Here is a 22068-nt window from a genome sequence, read left to right on the forward strand (position 1 = left end):
GTCCTAAAACAAAGAAGGACAGATTATCACTACGCTGATAGGGCATTACATCTTTAAGAGCTACACGATATTGATATAGCAAGGACTAATTTATAGCATACATATAAGTATCTCTACAACAAGTGACAAGAGTAAAGGGGACCAAGAATCAAAATACTGGCTGCCCTCTGTTAAAAGACACTATAGATGTTGACGGGAATCCCTCCAAATTGTAATTAATAGATAATTGCTACAGTTGAGTTTTCGGAGCCCTACAAGATAATCCTTTGGCCCGTGGATTGTTTATTGACAAGGAACTACTTAGTAACTCAACCAACACTAACAAAAAAGGGATTGTTGCTTCCTCTTCTTTGGGGATTATACTCTATAGCTTAAACTTAGTGCACTGAAAATATATATTTGCAAATATGTAACTCTAGGGGATAAGGGGTTATATTGTGAGAGTAGGGTTATAGGAGTGTTAAGATTGTGCCTTTTGCATTGATGTTTTGTATTTACACGTTAAACCTTTAATGTATAGTACCGTTACATTATATTATCACTAGTAAAAGTAAAGTGGAGACTAGTAACCAATCCAAGGTGGTCAAGTCATTACTAATCTTCTGATCCCGCTGGAGCACCGAAGGCTCTGAGCCCCAGTACATCAAGTAAGTGAATAAAGTATTGAAGTGTGTATAAGTTCGGAGACAACCCAAAATTCACTGGAAGGAGTTATTGTATGACACAGTATAGGGGTTTCTCAGACTTTCCCCCTTCTGCCATAATCCTCGAGCAGATCAAAGGTCTGAGTGGAGGCACTGGATATCGAGGGACGCTTCTGGTATTAAACAAAGGCCTACATCTATGACTGTTTGTTATTACCCAGGTTTGTTTTATCATTGTTTCCAATTGTAAAGCGCAACAGAATTTGCTGCACAATATAAGATACTGTTAATAAATCAATCAATCATCTATATATATATATGCTGTATATATATATATATATATATATATATATATATATATATATGGGGGAAAAGCTTATCGGCGCTTAACCGCGATACCAAATTAAACTAGAATGTAGTCCAGGATATTTATAACTGAACTAAAAAGTCTCCTTTTTCTAGACACTCCCTTTATATTAATCGGGCGTCAGCTCCACCTTAAAGAAAGAAGCATTGGTAAAGTGCTTCATGTACAGTGTAAACAGAAAGAAAGGATAAGGTGGTTTTTAAAGCGACCAGTGGTGTCTAATATCAAGAGGAGACTCACTATTTTAAAAAAATAATTTTTTTTAATAAATCTAATATGCACCAATAAAAACAAATAAAATGGTAGCCCTATTACAAGGAGCCAGAGACGTTACTAAAACTGTATATAAGATATAAGTTAGTATAAAATTAATAATACAAACTTAAATAAGACAAGGGGAAAAAAACGTCCTAAAAATGCAAAATTGGACATAAGATCAGCATAAAAGGTATATAAATAAGGTTCTTAGCTTTTTTAGAGAGGGTATGTACCACTGGTCGCTTTAAAAACCACCTTATCCTTTCTATATATATATATATATATATATATATATATATATATGTATGTATGTATGTATGTATGTGTGTATGTATGTATGTATGTATGTTCCAGTATAACTCTGGAATGCCTGGAGCAATTTGCACCGAACTTGGTACACATATGACTTACAATCAGGAAAAAAATACTGTGGGGGAAAGACACCCCTAGGGGTAGGGTGGGAAGGGGGTGACATGTAAAAATCCATAGTTTTAGGGCTCGCTGAGATGAATAGTGACACTCCCGATGCTGTTTAAGTCCAAGTTCAGCCCCCATCAGCTAGAAATTTTCTCACCCAGGGCAAGCCAGTTATTTGGTGCGCCCCCCTTTTTAAAATTGTTATTAGTAGGTCATAAGCCCTAACTTTTGGTCAACGAATCACTCTTGTCCTGGTCTCTTCACCCACCTACTGGTGACCCTATCACACCCACCAGGTCTTCTGAAACCTCTACAGGTGAACCTCTCACGCCGTCCTTACTCTCCTTGTAATTTTCTCTCCTACCCCCTCCAAGCCTCCTTACTCCTCTGCCACTCTGCACTGCTGGTTTCTGGTATAGGGCTGGTGGATGAGATGCCTTTTCTGTCTCCCTGGTCACCCAAGGACTCCAGCAGAGAGATTGGGGCGCCGGGGCCTGGAGTTAGGTGGAGTCATAACAGGAAGAGTCTGAATCTGACCTGCGTTAGCAACCATCCAACACCCAGCCTGTGTGACAGGGAATGACAAACAACATGCTGGAGACACCAGGCACCTGGTACTGAGTATGGATAGTGGCGGGACCCAGCACCAGGTAGTCCCTTGTGGCTGAGGGGAGGGAGGGGAGGCAGATGGAGGGGGGACCTCTGTGCTCTGATGTAATATTATCAAGGAGTTAAGCTAATGGCAGCAGTACTTCAGTGCTTCAATTGCCAGGGTTGCTGCATTTGTGCCTAATTTACCCGGAGGCCCTGACTTGTGATTTCATTCCTATTTGTCAGAGTAAAAAATCAAAAGAATATTAATAAACATAGAATATTAATACAGTATTTCTCTATGTATCTATCTATGTATCTATCTATCTGCTACAGGTGCTCCTCGGGTAATGCAAGAGCCATGGATTAATATTTACTTAGATTAAGACGTCTCAAGTTTACATCTCTATAGATTTACCACATTTTTAACACTCATTTATATTTACAGACGTGAAAATCAGAAACTCCAGTGCGAAGAATGGGTAGATCAGCTAGTAAATAAATAAACCCTCTTTTCCTCAAAAAAGGACTACATGAAGTTCTTTTCACTCATCTTCATTGCTTAGATCCACATACCAAAATAACTATCACGAAACACATTATCAGAACTGTACAGCATGTCCACCAGGTTCCCCCTTTTCTTTCATGCTTGCTGACTTTTGGGGTAGTGACACTGTAATTCTTCCATTTATCTGTATTTACTTTCTGCTCAAGACAGAGGGATAGCTGGACTCTGCTGTGAGTGTTATGGTGCCCACACACGGTGCGATTCTCGCATGTTATTTGAACTTTTTAGTTCAAATAGCATTGCGTCTAGTTCAAAGCGCACTGTGTGTATTGTCCCTTGCGATGCACATTCCCGTCTAGTCCATATCTTAAGGCAAAATAGTATGTGCAGGCAGGTATTTTTGTACTACATCGCATAGGGGGGTCATTCAGACCTGATCGCATGCTAGTTTTTTTTCCCTGCGCTGCAATCAGGTCAGAACTGCACATGCGTATGCACCGCAATGCGCAGGCGCCACACGGGTACAAAGTGGATCGTTGCTGTGCGATGGGTTTTACAAAGAATCCATTCGCACAGCCGATCGCAAGGAGATTGACAGAAAGAAGATGTATGTGGGTGGTGACTGACCGTTTTCTGGGAGTGGTTGGAAAAACGCAGGCATGTCCAAGCGTTTGCAGGGCGGGTGTCTGACGTCAATTCCGGCCCCGGACAGGCTGAAGTGATCACAGCGGCTGATTAAGTCCTGGGCTAGTCAGACACTGCAAAATATCTTTTTGTATCGCTCGGCTACACATCGCACACTTGCACAGCTAAAATACACTCCCTTGTAGGCAGCGACTATCTGATCGCAGCATTGCAAAAAACTGCTAGCGAGCGATCAAGTCTGAATGACCCCCATAGTACATTGTAGTGTATTCAAAATCGGATGTCGTTCAAATAGCATGTAGTTCAAATAGTAGTACACTCCAAATCTCATAGCACAGATTATCACACCCAATCTCCTTTCTAAAGTGATCCCCGTTAAAGCACATATCGCGGCCATAGTAATCAGGTTTAGCTGCATAACGGGTTGGGTGCCCTCGCTACTGCAGGGGTAGCGAGCTGAAATGATTATACCTCACCTATCAGCAGAAACAGAACGGGTGTGGAAGGGGGTGAAAAGAATTGAATGCCGCCCATTGTATAGGCTCAAATTGCACCTAGCACAAATAGCACCGTGTGTGGGCCCCATTAGATACAGAATAACCAGAGGTTTAGCTAGGAATAGCCTCTATAAGTAACTTATTGTAGCAGACATTAACTAAACATAATTTAGTAAGTTAAAGCCTTTAATTCATTGTGCATCACATTTCAGTATTGAACCTTTTAAAAAAATCTCCCAAAACAAACAAAGAGAATCATAAATATATCACTTAACCCATCTAATGATGGAAGAATATGGATAACTATACAGTATGTTTATTTTTTAAAGTACAGCAGAATTTTCTGGCTGCGGATTATTTGTCAAGGCTGGAAAATCAACAAGAGTAAAAAAGTTATTAAATATTCCAAGTCAATTCTTTCCAGCAAATACTTCCCGAAGGCTGTTGTCTGTATAAAAGCTGTGGAATGTTTTTTTACATCGTAGAATGTGGATTCTGCATTGATAATATAATGACAAACAAATGAAAGGCAATAAATTTGACCTGCTCAAGAGGTCGGAACTACACATGATCTAAGTAATATCTGACAAACACTTTCTACTGAAGTATGGTGCTAAAAGCAGAGTAAACAAACAGAATTATGGATTCCTTTCATAAGGGTAAAATATTGTAGTTTTTTTTACTTCATTTGTAAGTTGTAAATGTGTTAAGAGGACGACATTTCAGCATCTCTATCTCAGGGGAAAAGAAAACAACAGTTTAAATAAAAGATGTAACCTGAAGTGAACTATAGTGTGCGACTGTAAAAATCTCTGTAATATAACAATTCATGCATTCTCAAGTTATAATTTGCTCTCAGAATTCATATGTGTCTGGATCTAAAAGTCTTAGCTGCCTGAGGTTACCTAAACAAAGGTGATCTTTGACCAATATAACATGTAATATGTGAGGTTATCTTTCAAAGCAGGCAAGATTTGCTATAGAAAGTCACTATTGCTCTGACAGCTACGTTAGAAGTTAAATTGGTGATAGCAATTCACCCCGTTATTAATACAGGAGAAGACAAATAAAAATGTCCCATTTCTATTTGTTAATTGAAATGATTGGAAATAAATAAAAAAGAATGACAGATTTTCTGTTGGTATATATGAATAATCAGGTGCTTTGCTTGTGTTTACTATAAGTTCCCACTAATTATGACATTAAGGCACCTACTGTTAGTTACGTAATTTTTTTTTTTACTATATTTTGTTATTATTTTGTATATTGTTATTTCCACGTGGTATTAAATATAGATAATTTGAGGGATTTATTTCATTGGACGGTTTTCTACCAGTGTTATATAGTTAATATTTCCATTTTTGAATTATATATATATTTGAATCAAATTATTTGCACGCTCCTTTTCTTTTGTGATGATATATATCAGGGACGTGCAGTCAGGGGTAGCAGGGGAGGCAGTGCCTCCCCTGTCATAATGATTAAAATAATAAAAAGAAGATATTTATAACACAGAGTCTGTGAAAAATATCTTAATTTATTATTTTAATCATTTCATCCTGTGAAAATGTTGGGCTGGGAGGCAGCGGGAGAGGTGCCTCCCGCTGCTAACATTAAAGTCCGGGCAGCGGGGGGAGGGCAGGGGGCAGGGCAAAACAATGGGCTGTAAAAGCCCATTGAAATTGTATGTGGAATCGGCACCTGTACTGGTGCCTCAATGACAGGGGCATGCATTCAGCCCACATGAAGGCATGCCCCTGTCAGTCCCCTAGATGTGATTGGGCCAGCGAATTAATTGCCCCTGTCAGTCTCCCAGATGGAAAAAGATCTAGTAAAATTATAGGAAAGCCTGATTAACTATGTAAGCACCTACAAAGCATCCAATAACCACTGCTCACACAATTATTAACAAGGGCACATTGTATATGATTATTTATGCGGGATCCCACACCCAAGAGCCTGAGTGTTTGTTATTTTCTATGACGGCATCGTATTTCCAAAGACTGAACTGGAGATATGATGCTGATGCATCCAGTAACATGTTCAGTATCTGGATTAAGGGGGGGCTCAGGGGGCATGTACCCCCCCCCCCAGGGCCCCCTCCCTGAGAGGGCCCACCCACTTCAGATCAGAACTTTATTACTGATTCAATTCACAGCGCAGCAGCCTGCAACAGCACCCACACACTGATAGGCAGTCACCGGTGCCACAGAGCAGCAATGGGCTGCTGGTGATTGTCCAATGGAATGCAATTCTGCACTGCAGCCTGTGGCTTAGTGACAGGTCAATTCACAGGCTGCAGGGAAGGAGAGAGACAGGAGATTGGGAGGGTGCACACAGCAACTGCACATGACAGCCACATGGAGGATGAAGTGAGGAGAGAGAGGAACATGCTGTGCAGTCAGTGCAGTGCAGACCTTCCTTGTCACAGTTGTCTGTCAGTATCATAGGGGATTATCAGCAAAAAAAGGAAGCCAGACAGTAGTGAACTTCCACACTGCACTACTACAGCTACAGCTCTAATTATGCCCACAATGATGTCACACATGAACGACATAAAATGCCCACATCCAAAATGGGAAACGCAGCTCCCTGATGAAGGCTTGGATGGGTCAATATGTATATTGTATAATAGATACAAGAAAGTGACCACACCTGGCGCCACCATACATTAACAACAAATGAAATAACTTACTTAAATATCAACCAATTGGAACCGATAGCCTCTTTTATAGTGGGAGTTATTAGTGGAGTACAAAAATCCACCCTTCTCAGAGAGGTAACAAATCTGTAGGACTAAAAATAAAAAAACATAGTGCAACCAGTTTTTTAAGGTGAAGTGAAGAAGATATTTTTATTGGTTCAACTCACATAAATATGAGTCAGTCAAGCATATCATCCACCATATGACGTGGATCCTCAATCCCCGCAGATGTCCTGATAGGCTGGGGACTCAGAGGGAGAAAAATATAGTGCAATACTGCTTCACCATAATGTGCCATTGATGTGAGAGTTGAACGTCGGCTATGCTTCAAGCATAAGGCTCTAACCATCTGGATCCCGCACAGGTGACCAAACGCAGCTGGCTCTGTTTGTGAAGTGGTGTTCCAGTATCCCATTTGGGTGATATGCTTTTAATCTATTTGTTTAATGTAAGTGTGTTTTTGTCAGAATAAACCGATTTGTATGGTGAAGCAGTATTGCACTATATTTTTCTCCCTCTGAGTCCCCAGCCTATCAGGACATCTGCGGGGATTGAGGATCCACGTCATATGGTGGATGATATGCTTGACTGACTCATATTTATGTGAGTTGAACCAATAAAAATATCTTCTTCACTTCACCTTAAAAAACTGGTTGCACTATGTTTTTTCTATTTTTAGTCCTACAGATTTGTTACCTCTCTGAGAAGGGTGGATTTTTGTACTCCACTAATAACTCCCACTATAAAAGAGGCTATCAGTTCCAATTGGTTGATATTTAAGTAAGTTATTTCATTTGTTGTTGGTGTATGGTGGCGCCAGGTGTGGTCACTTTCTTGTATCTATTGTCCTATATTGGGGTCTTGGTGAAGGCCCTTTGTACCATACAGGCTGCCTCTATACCTATAAGCGCAGATCAAAATCACCGACTCTATCCATGTATATTGTATAATTGAATAGTCCCTAGCGAGACAATTACTCACGATCAATGATCGCTGGTAATTAAATACCCCCCTGTTGCTTAGTGTAGTGAGGGGAGAGTTACAATGAGTAGGGGGTGAGACAGGCTACCAGCATTTAGACCCATCTCCATGTGTGCCTCCCCAGCCATTCACCTCACTGCACATCACATATATATATATATATATATATATATATATACACATACATATATACTGTACATGTATATTATAACCACCAGCTACTAGTCAGAGTAACTGCTTATGCATCAGGGTTCTCTGAACTGTCATTTTGGACACACGTCTGGCAGCCCCCAGGTTAATTTTGACGGTCAGCTGCTCCACTGTAGCGTGTCTGTCGTCCGTCACGCACCTTCATAGCCGACGTTCAACTCTCACATCAATGGCACATTGTGCTCCACAGTTTCCATAGTGGTTATTCACAACTAGGTGATTCTTCGCGCCCTACAAGCGCTCTTCACACCGTTGTAAGGGGCTACGCCCCCTTAACCCTTACATGCCTTTGTGGCGTGCAATATTTTTATTATATGGAGTATTACCTCCAATCATAATTGTGTGAGCGGTTAAATATTGCACGAACAAAGGGTGTGCAATGGTTAAGGGGTTGTAGTCCCTTGCAACGGTGTGAACAGTGCACGCAGGGCCTGATGAATCACCTAGTAGGTGCTGTGGTTGGGGGAGTGGTGGGTGCGGGGAGACGCGGATGGTGGAGGGAGTCCGGGGGTGCCACATGTGGGGGAGGGGCGGTTGCGAGGGTGCCGTTTGTGGTGGATTGGCTGGTGCAGTGGGCTGCGGGTCGGGGAGGGGCGGGTGCGTGTGTGGGGGTCCGGGGCCACCGAGGGTGGGGGAGGAGCGGTTGCAGGGGTGCTGCGGGTGTGGGAGGGGCGGGTGCGGTGGGAGGAATGGGCACAGGGGTGCTGTGGGTGGAGGAGGGGGTCCTGTGCCACTGCAGGTGGTGGAGGGGGGGTGGGGGTGCCATGGAAGGGGCCCGGAGGTACTGTGAGTAGGGGAGGGGCAGGTAATGCTTCTCCTCCTGGAAGCAGGTAAGCTCATGTCCTCCCTTTGGCAGTAGCTCTCCCGGAGACTCGCACAGCAGCCAGGCAGCCAGTCACTATTGTTAGCACCAGTGTCCCAATGCGCCACATTACAGGGAAAAAGATGCACTCAATAAACTACAGCTTCCAGCAGCCCTTAGCTCCGGAATGCTTTGGCGCTAAGGGTTGCTGGGAGCTGTAGTTTATTTAGTGCATCTACTTCCCTGTAATGCGGCGTGTTGGGACACCGGCGCTAATAATAGTGACTGGCTAGCAGAACTGACTGACTCGCTGAATCAATGTAAAAGGTGAGAGTGCTGTGCAGTGCCAGTGACACTGCACACTCACTGCACTCCACAGCACTGTCACCTTTTACATTGATTCAGCGTCCAGACATTACCCTCCGCAATATCACCCACTCTATCCATTACATTAGCCATCGGGCTTCCAGGCCGGCAGCCCAGGTGCTGTGTTGTGGAGTCAGGGCCTCTGGGGATCTGGGCGCGTCTGTGGCGGGGAGGCAGTTCTGTGACATCACGCGCAGGGGAGGCTTCGGGGCTCAGAGAGTATGCGGCGAAGGGAGGGCCTTCCGCTCATACTTGCCTACTCTCCCGGAAAGTCCGGGAGGCTCCCGAAAAAAGGGTGGCACTCCCAGCCCCCCGGAGAAGTGGGCAAGTCTCCCGCATGGCGCTCACCCCCCGCCGCACTCCACCGCTCGCCACATGACACTGTCACAGCGCATCCCATCACAATGAAGGGGGCGGGGCGATGAATCAATTCGTGTTAACTTGCGTCATTGTAGCCCCACCCCCCACTTTGCAATACCGGTAATGTGGGAATTGTAAAGCGGGGGGCGGGGCTACAATGACGCAATCGCGTGACCATGCCCTGTACCACCTTCTCCATGCCTCCATACTGCCTGCTCCACATCCCCTCCTATATGATCAGGCTGCAGCCACAATGTAGGCATGTATGCTTCCGCTGCGTCACTTTCATACACATCTATGGCGGTGGCTGCAGCAGCTTTTGTTCCACCTGCGCCGCGGCTAGGGAATGGGGATTGTTGGTGCAGGAGGGGACAGGCGGATTGGCAGCAGGACATAGGACGCTGCAGTAAAAGGATTGGTTTTTCCCTATCTACAGTGCAGAGACTTGCTGCAGATGCATTGGCATACCCTCCAGCTGTACCTTTTTGACAGGTACAGGACCTTTTTTTATGGTCTGTACCGATTTTTGGCTCTCAAAACTTCAATTGAAAGTATAGGAAAAGGGGCATGCCACGCCACTGTACTTGTGGCCACGACCCCTTTTCTAATTTGTAGCGATTTTTATGTGTAAATTGTTGGAGGGCATGTTGCTTAAGATGCAGTGGGCCTATTTTGGGGTGTGGACCTGGAGCTGCAGCTCCATCAGCCCCATTGTTAATCCTGCTCTGGGAACACACAGCAGCCAAAGGACAGAGCCTCCCATTGGATGTAACCTGTGTGGGAGGGCGTTTCTTGACCAATCAGCTGTGGACTGGGTGTAATAGACCTGCTGCTAATCCAATGAGAGCTCCTAGCCACGCCCAGCATTATACACACAGGCACAGATCTGGGCTTTTATATAGGAGATGGTGCCTTTTGTCCAGTCATGATACACCTTCACCACAGCTGCAAACAGTTCACAAACTGCGCTGTTTCAGAAATACTGCAACCCTTGGCCCGAATGCTAATAATCATCCCTTTTTGAAACTCGGATAGATCGCCCCTTTTACCCATGACAGCATCGAGTTATGTGAGCAGATAGACTATCGCACACCTTATATAGCCTCCAAGCCAGTGCACAACACACAATGTACTTCATGGGCTCCGCACTTCCAACGTCAAATGTAGGAGGTGGTCACAACTGGAGGAAAAACAACTGGAGGAAAAACAATACAGTGGAGGAATTCGCTAAAACGGAGATGAGGAGTATTTTCAATCTAGGTATCCTATAACCAGCAGATTTAAATATAGATTTTGAGATAAAATGGTACTTCTAAACCCCTACAAAACATATTCATGCACCTTAAGTACTCCAGCACTTTATTAAGAACATTTTTAACCATTGAACAGGTTTGTTCTGATGTCATGCTGGCCACCATCGATGTTACCAGTTTGTACACCTGCATACCCCATGAGCAGGGGGTACAGGCGGTAAGACAGCTGATTACAGGAAATATTTACTATGCACCACCTGACATTGTTTTTTCTTAATGTTAGAATTCGCTCTCACCCATAACTTCTTTATTTTCAATGGCAAATATTTTAGTTAGCAGACTGGCTGTGCCATGGGATCTGCCGTGGCACCATCATTCATCAATGCTTTTATGTGGACATTGAGCGGAGATTGTGTTTTTTCTATGCCTGAGGTGACACAAAGATTGTTCTTGTAAAATAGATATTTTGATGATCTGCTTATTCTATGCAGGGCCATAACTAGGTGTGTGCCAGTGGTGCCTTGCACGCAGTGCAACTGCACTGTGGGCACACCACCTGCATGACCGCTGCCTGCTCTCTCTCACTGCCGACCACTGCTGCAGCGTTGCACTGCACGCAGCTTTGGTTTCTGGGAGAGACCAAATTATTTTTTGATGTAAAGAAGCCGGAACCGTGGGTCGCTATTTAAGCCCCGTCCCCACTTTCAAATACCCACGAATCGCGGTTTGTGCACTTGTGCTGTGTGTCTTGGCACTTGGCAGCTGCTATAACTTCCGACTGCCACAGTCTGTCCACTGGCTGCTGCATCCTTTTACTACAGCCCATTGCCTGGTCCTCTTCCTGGAGGCACTTGTAAGTGATATTATTCCAAAAATACTTATATCTGCCGTAATGTGTAAAAGGTGACTCTACCTGCCATAATGTGTAAAAAGGGGACTCTGCTTCTGTAATTTGTAAAAAGGGGGGCTCTACCTGACATAATGTGTGACAGAGGCTCTACCTGGCATAATGTGTGACATGCTCTACATGGTGTAATGTGTGTAAGTGGTGTTACTGTGCATCATAATTTGAATAATGGAGACTACTATGCAGCGTAATATGAATTGGTATTATGTTGTGGTCATGCCCCTTCCCCATGAAGCCACTCCCCTATATTTTTGGAGATCTACAAAGCACCTTCTTAAATGTTAGGAATTATAGGTATCTCGAAAAAATATATGACAGTAGGTTAGTAGGTGCCACAGTTTTAGTCACAGAGTTAACTACTTCAGGTGATGACTGGAATCCTACGGCTGTAACTCATGGCTGAAATCGAGAAGGCCGAATATAACTCTTTTGCATGGAATATGGGTACCAGTGGGAACTGCCTTTGGTATGATTTGCTGGTAGTAGACCACTGAGTGGTCCTGTACTGGACTGGTTACCGGCTGAAGAAGTAAGCTGGACTGGACTGGTTACCAACTGAAGAATAAAGCTGGACCAGACTGGTTACCGGCTAAAGGGTTAAATCTGGAACAGACTGGATACTGGCTGAACGGGTTAAAGCTGGACCGGACTGGTTAACGGCTGAAGGGTTAAAGCTGGACCGGACTGGTTATTGGCTGAAGGGTTAAAGCTGGACCTGGTATAGCTGCACAGGAGGCGAAATGCAGGTTCACTTGTCACACACACAATGTAACTAGTTGCACAGGCGCTGGGTGCTTGCAAAGGACCTCCTTTTATACCAGAGCAGAAATCAGCAGGAAGTGTTAGTGAGTGTAAACCTATTCCTCCCATTTGATGTGTCACTGTTAACCTGGATAGGGCCATCTTAGGCTTTTTTTCCCTGACACAAGAAACAAGACATCTTTGAGGACAAATTAATCAAATCCAAGTAACTTCTCATTATCAAGGATGATACTGATTTTTATTATAATTGGTGAATAGAGTTGGGAGAGGTCAGAGGTTTAAACTGAGGGGTGGGTGGACGAAATTAACTTAAAACTGGAATGGAATGTAAGGTGGTAGGTGGAGGCTCTAAAATAATCAGCTTAGACTTGTCAACATTAATCTTTTAGCCAGAAATCAGAACAGACAGAAAGTGTATCCTAAGCACTTTCGCAAGAGAGGATTCAGGCTTCAATAGGAATAACAGCATGTCATCCACAAATAGTGCTACATTAAGAACAATGGTCCTAATTCAGACCTGATCGTAGATGTGCTAAATTTAGCACATCTACGATCAATCACACAGACATGCGGGAGGACGCCTAGCACAGGACTAGTCCGCTCCGCATGTCCGGGCCGACCCTCCCCACACAAGTACAAAAGCATCGCACAGCGGCCATGCTTTTGTACTTTAGGAGTAGCTCCTTGCCAGCACAGCTCCTGCACGCTGGCAGGAGCTACACATTGCTATGAGGGTCGCAGCTGCTGCGTGTGATGTCACACAGCTGCCGCGGCCCCCCCCAACGGTCCGGGCACGCCTGCGTTGCCCGTACCACGCCCCCTAAACAGCGGCCAAATGCCTCCGGCCCGACCCTCCCGTCCAGCGACCGCCTCTGCCTGTCAATCAGGCAGAGGCAATCGCAGGGCTGAGACAGCCGTTGGCTGTCTGACATGGGCCGGCGCGCTGTGGCTCTGGCATATATGGAGTTCAGACCTGATCAGCTGCTGTGCGAAAATGCACAGCAGCGATCAGGTCTGAATTAGGCCCAATGTTGCCAGTCGGAATGCTGTGAAAATCAGAAGAGCTGTGAAGGGCTAAAGCTAGGGGTACTAGAGCGATGGTAAACAAAAGAGGAGACAAGGGGTAGCCTTGCCTTGTGCCTTTATATATTTTAAATGGAGAGGATAGAAAACCAGTACATGCTATCTGAGTTTGCAAAGAGGTATAAAGAACTATTAGGGTATCGATGAGCGTAAATACTGACTATTTGATTCAAGAATAAATTTCTTAATTAGGTAACCATACACTTTGTGGCAAGTTGCCATCTGCATAGTGTATATTAGGCAACCGTCAGTGGTACTCCCCACTGACAGTTGCCTAAGTATAAGGTTAATCACAGAGAGAAGAAATGGAACAGACGACTCTTGTTGGGGATCACTCTTTTTCTAGAGGACTTGTACGGTTCAAATACATATAGCTGATAAAATAAACAATTTTATTAGTACTTCCTTTAAAATTAGGGCGTTCCATCAGGAATGATACATTTAAAAACACAGGTGAAAATATAGACTAAGATATACACAATCGTTAGTCAAATGCTACATTTATTGGTACACCGGATTAACTGTAAGCAGTAGTCAGTATATAGTATGCAGTAAGCTGCATACTATTTGATAAATGAAAGATGGAAAAAAATGACCATAATTTATCCTGCATGTATCCCAATGGGAAAGGGGTTTGCAGGGAATGAAATCATAGGTACACCGTTTGTTATTAAAACCATCAAATATTCTTAACACTGTTCTTCAAAATCAATATGTGCATTTAGCAGACAATAGTGAGTTGCAGCACTTGGGTCTTCCCAGGTGGTCTCCCATTCAAGTACTAACCCGGCCCGCCACTGCTTAGCTTCCATGATCAGAAGAGATTGGGCATCTCCAGTGAGATATGGCCACAAATGATATGTCTGTTATAGCACATCAATATTTCTGAGCAGTGTATTTTTCTGAGAAGGCAGTAAGTATTCTCATAAATGGTAACAAAACATTCAGACTACATATACTTATACATTCTTGTAGTCCACAATGGGAGTGTGTTTTGTCTGAATGTACTGTGGCAAGAGGCAGGAGGTATCATAAATTGTAGGTATAGTGATATATTTAAGGAAAAACCTTTGTGCACTTGTAGTGTCTCACTTCTGCTTTTCATCCATCTTGCCACATGGTATAGGGTGGAGAATGAGAGAGTGAGACACCTGCAGCAGGTTAGAAGGAAGAAAAAGTAGAGCTGTCATGTATGCAGTGATCGTCACATACAACTCTGATGCTGTTGCATTGCAGGCTTCATGTATTCCGAAATTTAAGGTATACGGCACACTCTTGAAAGATTACAATTGTGGCTTGCACATGTTCCATATAGATATTGTTCCTGTGGTTCTCTTTAATTTGAGTTATATCACTATGTATGTATGTTAACAGGGTATGTCGTGTACACACATATGCTTCCAGTATCAAACAATAATTTCATACACTGAGGTACTGATTTTTGTGCAGCGTATTTGCTGCAGTCTGTAGGATGCCCCGTAACACTCTAATTAAATCACTGTATACATCCCCAGTGTCAAAAAACAAATCACAATATACAGTACTTATTTTTTTTACAGCGTATTAGTTTGTATGTATATATAGTGTCACCCAGGCATTGTAATTATATGACCTTGTATGTACATCCCAGGGGTATGTCATGCATTTTGATTGTTAAAGAACAGCTAGCTGGCTTTCACATGTGCTCCTTTCCAGATATCTAACAGATCTTTGGTTAAGATTCAAATCCATGGTTAAGATTTAAATGTGGATGACCTGTACATTCCTTTTTATGAGTGGAATATTTTTAACGTGAATAAATTTATGTTGAATTTTAATATCAGCAATTATTGATAGCACAAAGGGCAAGATCTCTGTGTGGAAAATAAGTTATCTATCTAATTAGCTATTGCTCTGTAGAGTGTTCTACAATCTAGTGGTAGATTAGCACCCTCTAATATTCTATTGTTGTTTTCTTGTGGTACCCTCATCCCTCATTAACAGGTAGTCTATAAAGAGGCGATACAAATCAGAGTTTTAGCGCAAGATAAGGGTATCTATCTATCTATCTATCTATCTATCTATCTATCTAGTCCCATGTAGTCCGGCACACCAGTTAAGGTTACAATCCGCTCTAGTGCCCTCTGGGTTGGAATGGTTACAGAACGCAAAGAACAAACAGCGGTACTCTGAGGTCAGATGCCGGCACTGCGCATCGCGCATAATGCGCACGCAACCATTTCAGAAGAGTCCGCACGGTGCCCGCGCCATCAGCAGCACTCCCCCTCCCAGCGCCGCAGGTATGGAGGGGGGTGGGGGGGGGGGGCCATATCTGCACTGTGGGGGCCATATCTGCACTGATCTGCACTGTGGGGGCCATATCTGCAATATGGGGGCATATCTGCACCGTGGGGGTATTTATGTATCTGCACTGTGGGGGCCATATCTGCACTATGGGGGCATATCTGCACCGTGGGGGTATTTATGTATCTGCACTGTGGGGGCCTTATCTGCACTGTGGGGACCATATCTGCACTGTGGGGACCATATCTGCACTGTGGGGGCATATCTGCACTGTGGGGGCATATCTGCACTGTGGGGGCCATATCTGCAATATGGGGGCCATATCTGCAATATGGGGGCATATCTGCACCGTGGGGGTATTTATGTATCTGCACTGTGGGGGCCATATCTGCACCGTGGGGGCATATCTGGCACTGTGGGGGCCATATCTGGCACCGTGGGGGCCATATCTGCACCGTGGGGGCCATATCTGTACCGTGGGTGTATTTATGTATCTGCACTGTGGGGGCCATATCTGCACTGTGGGGGCCATATCTGGCACCGTGGGGGCCATATCTGCACCGTGGGGGCATTTAGGTATCTGCACTGTGGGGGCCATATCTGCACTGTTGGGGCATATCTGGCACTGTGGGGGCCATATCTGCACTGTGGGGGCCATATCTGCACCGTGGGGGTATTTATGTATCTGCACTGTGGGGGCCATATCTGCACCGTGGGGGTGTTTATGTATCTGCACTGAGGGGGCATATCTGTACCGTGGGGGCATATCTGCATCGTGGGGGTATTAATGGATCTGCACTGTGGGGGCATATCTGCACCATGGGGGTATTTATGTATCTGCACTGTGGGGGTGTATCTGCACCGTGGGGGTATTTATGTATCTGGCACTGTGGGGGCATACCTGCACTGTGGGGGCATTTATGTATCTGGAACTGTGGGGGCATTTATGTATCTGGCACTGTGGGGGCATATCTGGCACTGTGGGGGCATATCTGGCCCTGTGGGGGCATTTATGTATCTGGCACTGGGGGGCATATCTGGCACTGTGGGGGCATTTATGTATCTGGCACTGTGGGGGCATATCTGGCACTGTGGGGGCATATCTGGCACTGTGGGGGCATATCTGGCACTGTGGGGGCATATCTGGCACTGTGGGGGTATTTATGTATCTGCACTGTGGGGGCCATGTCTGCACTGTGGGGGCCATGTCTGCACTGTGGGGGCCATGTCTGCACTGTGGGGGCCATGTCTGCACCGTGGGGGTATTTATGTATCTGCACTGTGGGGGCATATCTGCACTGTGGGGGTATTTATGTATCTGGCACTGTGGGGGCATATCTGCACTGTGGGGGCATTTATGTATCTGGCACTGTGGGGGCATATCGCACTGTGGGGGCAAATCTGCACTGTGGGGGCATTTATGTATCTGGCACTGTGGGGGCATATCTGCACTGTGGGGGCATTTATGTATCTGGCACTGTGGGGGCATTTATGTATCTGGCACTGTGGGGGCATATCTGCACTGTTGGGGCATTTATGTATCTGGAACTGTGAGGGCATTTATGTATCTGGCACTGTGGGGGCATATCTGGCACTGTAGGGGCAAATCTGCACTGTGGGGGCATTTATGTATCTGGCACTGTGGGGGCATATCTGGCACTGTGGGGGCATATCTGGCACTGTGGGGGCATATCTGGCACTGTGGGGGCATATCTGGCACTGTGGGGGCATATCTGGCACTGTGGGCATTTATGTATCTGGCACTGTGGGGGCATATCTGGCACTGTGGGGGCATTTATGTATCTGGCACTGTGGGGGCATATCTGGCACTGTGGGGGCATATCTGGCACTGTGGGGGTATTTATGTATCTGCACTGTGGGGGCCATATCTGCACTGTGGGGGCCATGTCTGCACTGTGGGGGCCATGTCTGCACCGTGGGGGTATTTATGTATCTGCACTGTGGGGGCATATCTGCACTGTGGGGGTATTTATGTATCTGGCACTGTGGGGGCATATCTGCACTGTGGGGGCATTTATGTATCTGGCACTGTGGGGGCATATCGCACTGTGGGGGCAAATCTGCACTGTGGGGGCATTTATGTATCTGGCACTGTGGGGGCATATCTGGCACTGTGGGGGCATATCTGCACTGTGGGGGCATTTATGTATCTGGCACTGTGGGGGCATTTATGTATCTGGCACTGTGGGGGCATATCTGCACTGTTGGGGCATTTATGTATCTGGAACTGTGAGGGCATTTATGTATCTGGCACTGTGGGGGCATATCTGGCACTGTAGGGGCAAATCTGCACTGTGGGGGCATTTATGTATCTGGCACTGTGGGGGCATATCTGGCACTGTGGGGGCATATCTGGCACTGTGGGGGCATATCTGGCACTGTGGGGGCATATCTGGCACTGTGGGGGCATATCTGGCACTGTGGGCATTTATGTATCTGGCACTGTGGGGGCATTTATCTGGCACTGTGGGGGCATATCTGGCACTGTGGGCATTTATGTATCTGGCACTGTAGGAGCATTTATGTATCTGGAACTGTGGGGACATATCTGGCACTGTGTGGCCATTTATGTAGCTGGCACTGCTGGGGGGCATGTCACGTGTAGCTGGCACTGCTGGGGGGCATGTCACGTGTAGCTGGCACTGCTGGGGGGCATGTCACGTGTAGCTGGCACTGCTGGGGGGCATATCATGTAGTGTTCCCGCTAGGCGTCTGTGGCTATGCAATGTGTCTCAGTGCTCTCAATGTGTCTCGGTGCTCTGCCTGGCGCAATGTGTCTCGGTGCTCTGCCTGGCGCAATGTGTCGCAGTGCTCTGCCTGGCGCAATGTGTCGCAGTGCTCTGCCTGGCGCAATGTGTCGCAGTGCTCTGCCTGGCGCAATGTGTCGCAGTGCTCTGCCTGGCGCAATGTGTCTCGTGCTCTACCTGGCGCAATGTGTCTCGGTGCTCTGCCTGGTGCAAAGTGTATTAGTTGCACTACTGTGTGGTGTAGTGCGAATTGCCACTATTATGTGGCCACGCATCCTTCCCCACTATTATGTGGCCACGCATCCTTCCCCACGAAGCAACGCCCCTAAATGTACATCATTTTGCCCTCCTAACTTAAAAATGTGCCCTCCCTGTGATCAGCACCCTGCCCTAAAAAGTGAACACTATCATGTGTAGCTGGCACTGCTGGGGGGCATATTGTGTGTAGCTGGCACTGCTGGGGGGCATGTCATGTGTAGCTGGCACGGCTGCGGGGCATGTCATGTGTAGCTGGCACTGCTGCAGGGCATGTCATGTGTAGCTGGCACTGCTGCGGGGCATGTCATGTGTAGCTGGCACTGCTGTGGGGCATGTCATGTGTAGCTGGCACGGCTGCGGGGCATGTCATGTGTAGCTGGCACGGCTGTGGGGCATGTCATGTCTATCTGACACTGCACATTATGTGTATCTGGCACTATACTGGAGACATTATATGTATCTGACACTATACTGGAGACATTGTGTGTAAGGAACACTACTGCGGCTGTTATGTGTAAGGCTGCTAATTGTGTGCGCAGAGGGGGTGTGAAAATATATTTATTTATAGTCTGATAATATGAGTTACGAGGCCACGCCCACTTTTCCTGGAACGCGCGCGTGCCTTCGGCACGCGCATAGGGGTTGGGGGGGAGGCGCTTTTACATTTTCTCGCTCAGGGTGCTAGTAGGCCTGGAGCCGTTCCTGCATCTATCTATCTATCTATCTACACTTTTGCTGCACCATGAATCCTATTTGTCACTGTTACAATTATATTCTTCATACGGAGCTTTAATTTGTCTAAGGCAGCCATTTTTTAAATTGGATTCCTGTGAATGATTGAGTGGGGAGAACAGACCAACAATCATCATCCTTTAGATTGTCATATAGGAATATATAACAAGAGAACGAGAAAAGTAAAGAGTTAAATAAGTCTTTTTGATTATAAAGAACATAACACTCACCCCTTCATGTACATTGTGGGCTTCTCTGCTTTTTTTTTTTTTAGCTAAATGGCCTTATGCAGCTTTGTTATTAAACCAAAAAAGCACGCTAATGGGCAAAACCATGCTGCACTGCAGGTAATGCTGATGTAACATGTGCAGAGAGAGTTAGATTTGGGTGGGGTGTGTTCAAATGGAAATCTAAATTGCAGGGTAAAAATAAAGCAGCCAGTATTTACTATTCACAGAAACAATATAACCCACCCATTTTTTACATTTCTTTGCACATGTTACACCTGCCCCACCTGCATTGCAACGTGGTTTTTGCCCATTATTGTGCTTTTTTTGGTTGGGCTAACAAACTTTAATAGCCCCCAAAGCTTTGTTTGCAGATGGCAAGAGTGGGATGGGGTCAGTTTTTGCCCTGAGTAAACGGTAGCTTATCTTTTCTCTATGTTTCTTAGGGGCAGATTTATTAACCCAGGTGAAGTGATAAAGTGGAAGGTGATAACGTACCAGCCAGTCAGCTCCTAACTGTAATTTTTCAAACCCAGCCTGTAACATGGAAGTTAGGAGCTGATTAGCTGGTACTTTATCACCTTCCACTTTATCACTTCACCAGGTTTAATAAATCTGCCCTATAGTTACTTATGTTTTTCATGTCATGTAAAAACAATGCTCGAAGTACTAACTACCACAAATTATTGAGAATTTTTGTATTGTTTTATATTTAAATGTAAAATGGAATTTCAGCGAATAAATTACTAAATTTATCATTTTTCTAGAATGGTGTCATGTGGACAGTTTGATAAAATAGCTCATTATACTCACTGAAGTGAAATATGAGTTTCATCAGCATATTTTCATCCGAAAATTAGTTTGCAGTTATCAGTATTGAAGAAAACGAAGCATAGTTCAATAAAATGTTATGTACAAAACATTTTAATGTGATAGACCAAACAAATGTGAATTAAAAAATACATATAACAGGTAGCTAGAGATTTATGTTAATAGGGTTTGATTATTATATGATGCATTATCAAAACAATTAGAAATTCGGAATTGATGCAATGTATAGTACAACTCTGTAGCACAAGCTGTAATCTTTGTGCAAACATACTTTATGCAGAGCACCCTATACATTTTACAAAAGAAAAAATAACACAGTCCCCTAATGCCCCAGTTAGATCTATCTTTATATAATTGACTTAATTTAATAACCAAACTGGATTACATATTATGCTCTCTCATTGGAATAATTTGGATAGAAGATGTATTTTAGAAAATTAATAAATGACTGTGTGTGAGAGTGTACGTGAAGAATGGACATTCTTTTGCATGGATTGGGTATGAAATCCTGACAGCTGAACTTCAGAAGACTGACAGCGGGATTCTGATGGACAGAATCCAGACACATCCCTGTATCTTCACCCCGCCCCTAATCCCTAGCCTAAATCTAACATCCACCCCTGCAGCCTAACCTTGAACTTCCCCTCCTGCAGTTAAACCCCTAACCCCCACCTGCAGCTTAACCCTAACCTCCCCCTTGCAGCCAGGGCTGCCATCAGAAATTGTAGGGCCCAGGACAGACAAAAGAGACAGGGCCCCTCCACCCCTCAAAATAAGATTCTGCCACACCATTCCACACCTATCCACGTGTCCAAATTTACTACAACTGTTCTTATGTAGTGTTGTGAAGGATTGAAAGTTTTATCAATTATTATATGTTTTAAGAATAAATTTGTGTTTACAAAACCAGCAGCTGTCACTAAAGTATTTTCTATAGTGCGCCCACATCATTTTATTTTCTATTTTGTGTGTATTATCGGTGGACTCCCAGATCCTCCTTTTGTGGGCTGCCAGAAAATCCATATCCTATTACGGATTGTAACATTGTAACATTAGTGTAACTAGCGCCCACATTTTATTTATATTAGTGTACGGCAGCTGCAGTACTAGTAGTCAGAGTGATGCACCAATAAAAATATATTTTTTGCTTTGGATCACACACAGATATATATCAGTAGTGTATGGCAGCTGCAGTACTAGTAGTCATAGTGACGCACCAATAGAATTATATTTTTTCCTCTAAGTCTGGATCACACACACAGCCCTGTATAGACAGAGAACACCTGGTCCTATACACAACCACAGTATGCTACTATGCAGAGCCCTAACACAGTGACAGCACACCCAAAACCCCAACTCAACTCTCCTGCAAAACAGCCCCTTTGCTCTCTCCTGCCCCCCTTTGCTCTCTCCTTCGTTTTACTCCTATGGCTGTAATGTTAATGCATAAGGGTATTTATTTAAGTACAGATTTGAAATGCGTCAACTGATTTCAGAAGCTGTAGAATATGTATAAGGGAGATGAAATCCTTTGTGTTAAGCAGCTGGACCTTGACTTTTGTAGTGATTATTGGTGGTGATTATTATTTATTATTTATTAACAGTTTCTTATAT

At 44.7% G+C, this 22068-nt stretch overlaps 1 protein-coding gene and 1 pseudogene across 1 annotated transcript in view; both read right to left on the reverse strand.

Moving 5' to 3' along the window:
• Positions 1–22068, reverse strand: part of SGO1 (shugoshin 1) — a 280791-nt gene that overhangs the window by 255163 nt on the left and 3560 nt on the right. The gene's annotated exons all lie outside the window — the stretch shown is intronic.
• On the reverse strand, positions 14092–14211 carry LOC134929797 (5S ribosomal RNA; annotated as a pseudogene).

This window comes from Pseudophryne corroboree, chromosome 5 (assembly GCF_028390025.1).
Source record: "Pseudophryne corroboree isolate aPseCor3 chromosome 5, aPseCor3.hap2, whole genome shotgun sequence".
NCBI classification, from domain to species: domain Eukaryota; kingdom Metazoa; phylum Chordata; class Amphibia; order Anura; family Myobatrachidae; genus Pseudophryne; species Pseudophryne corroboree.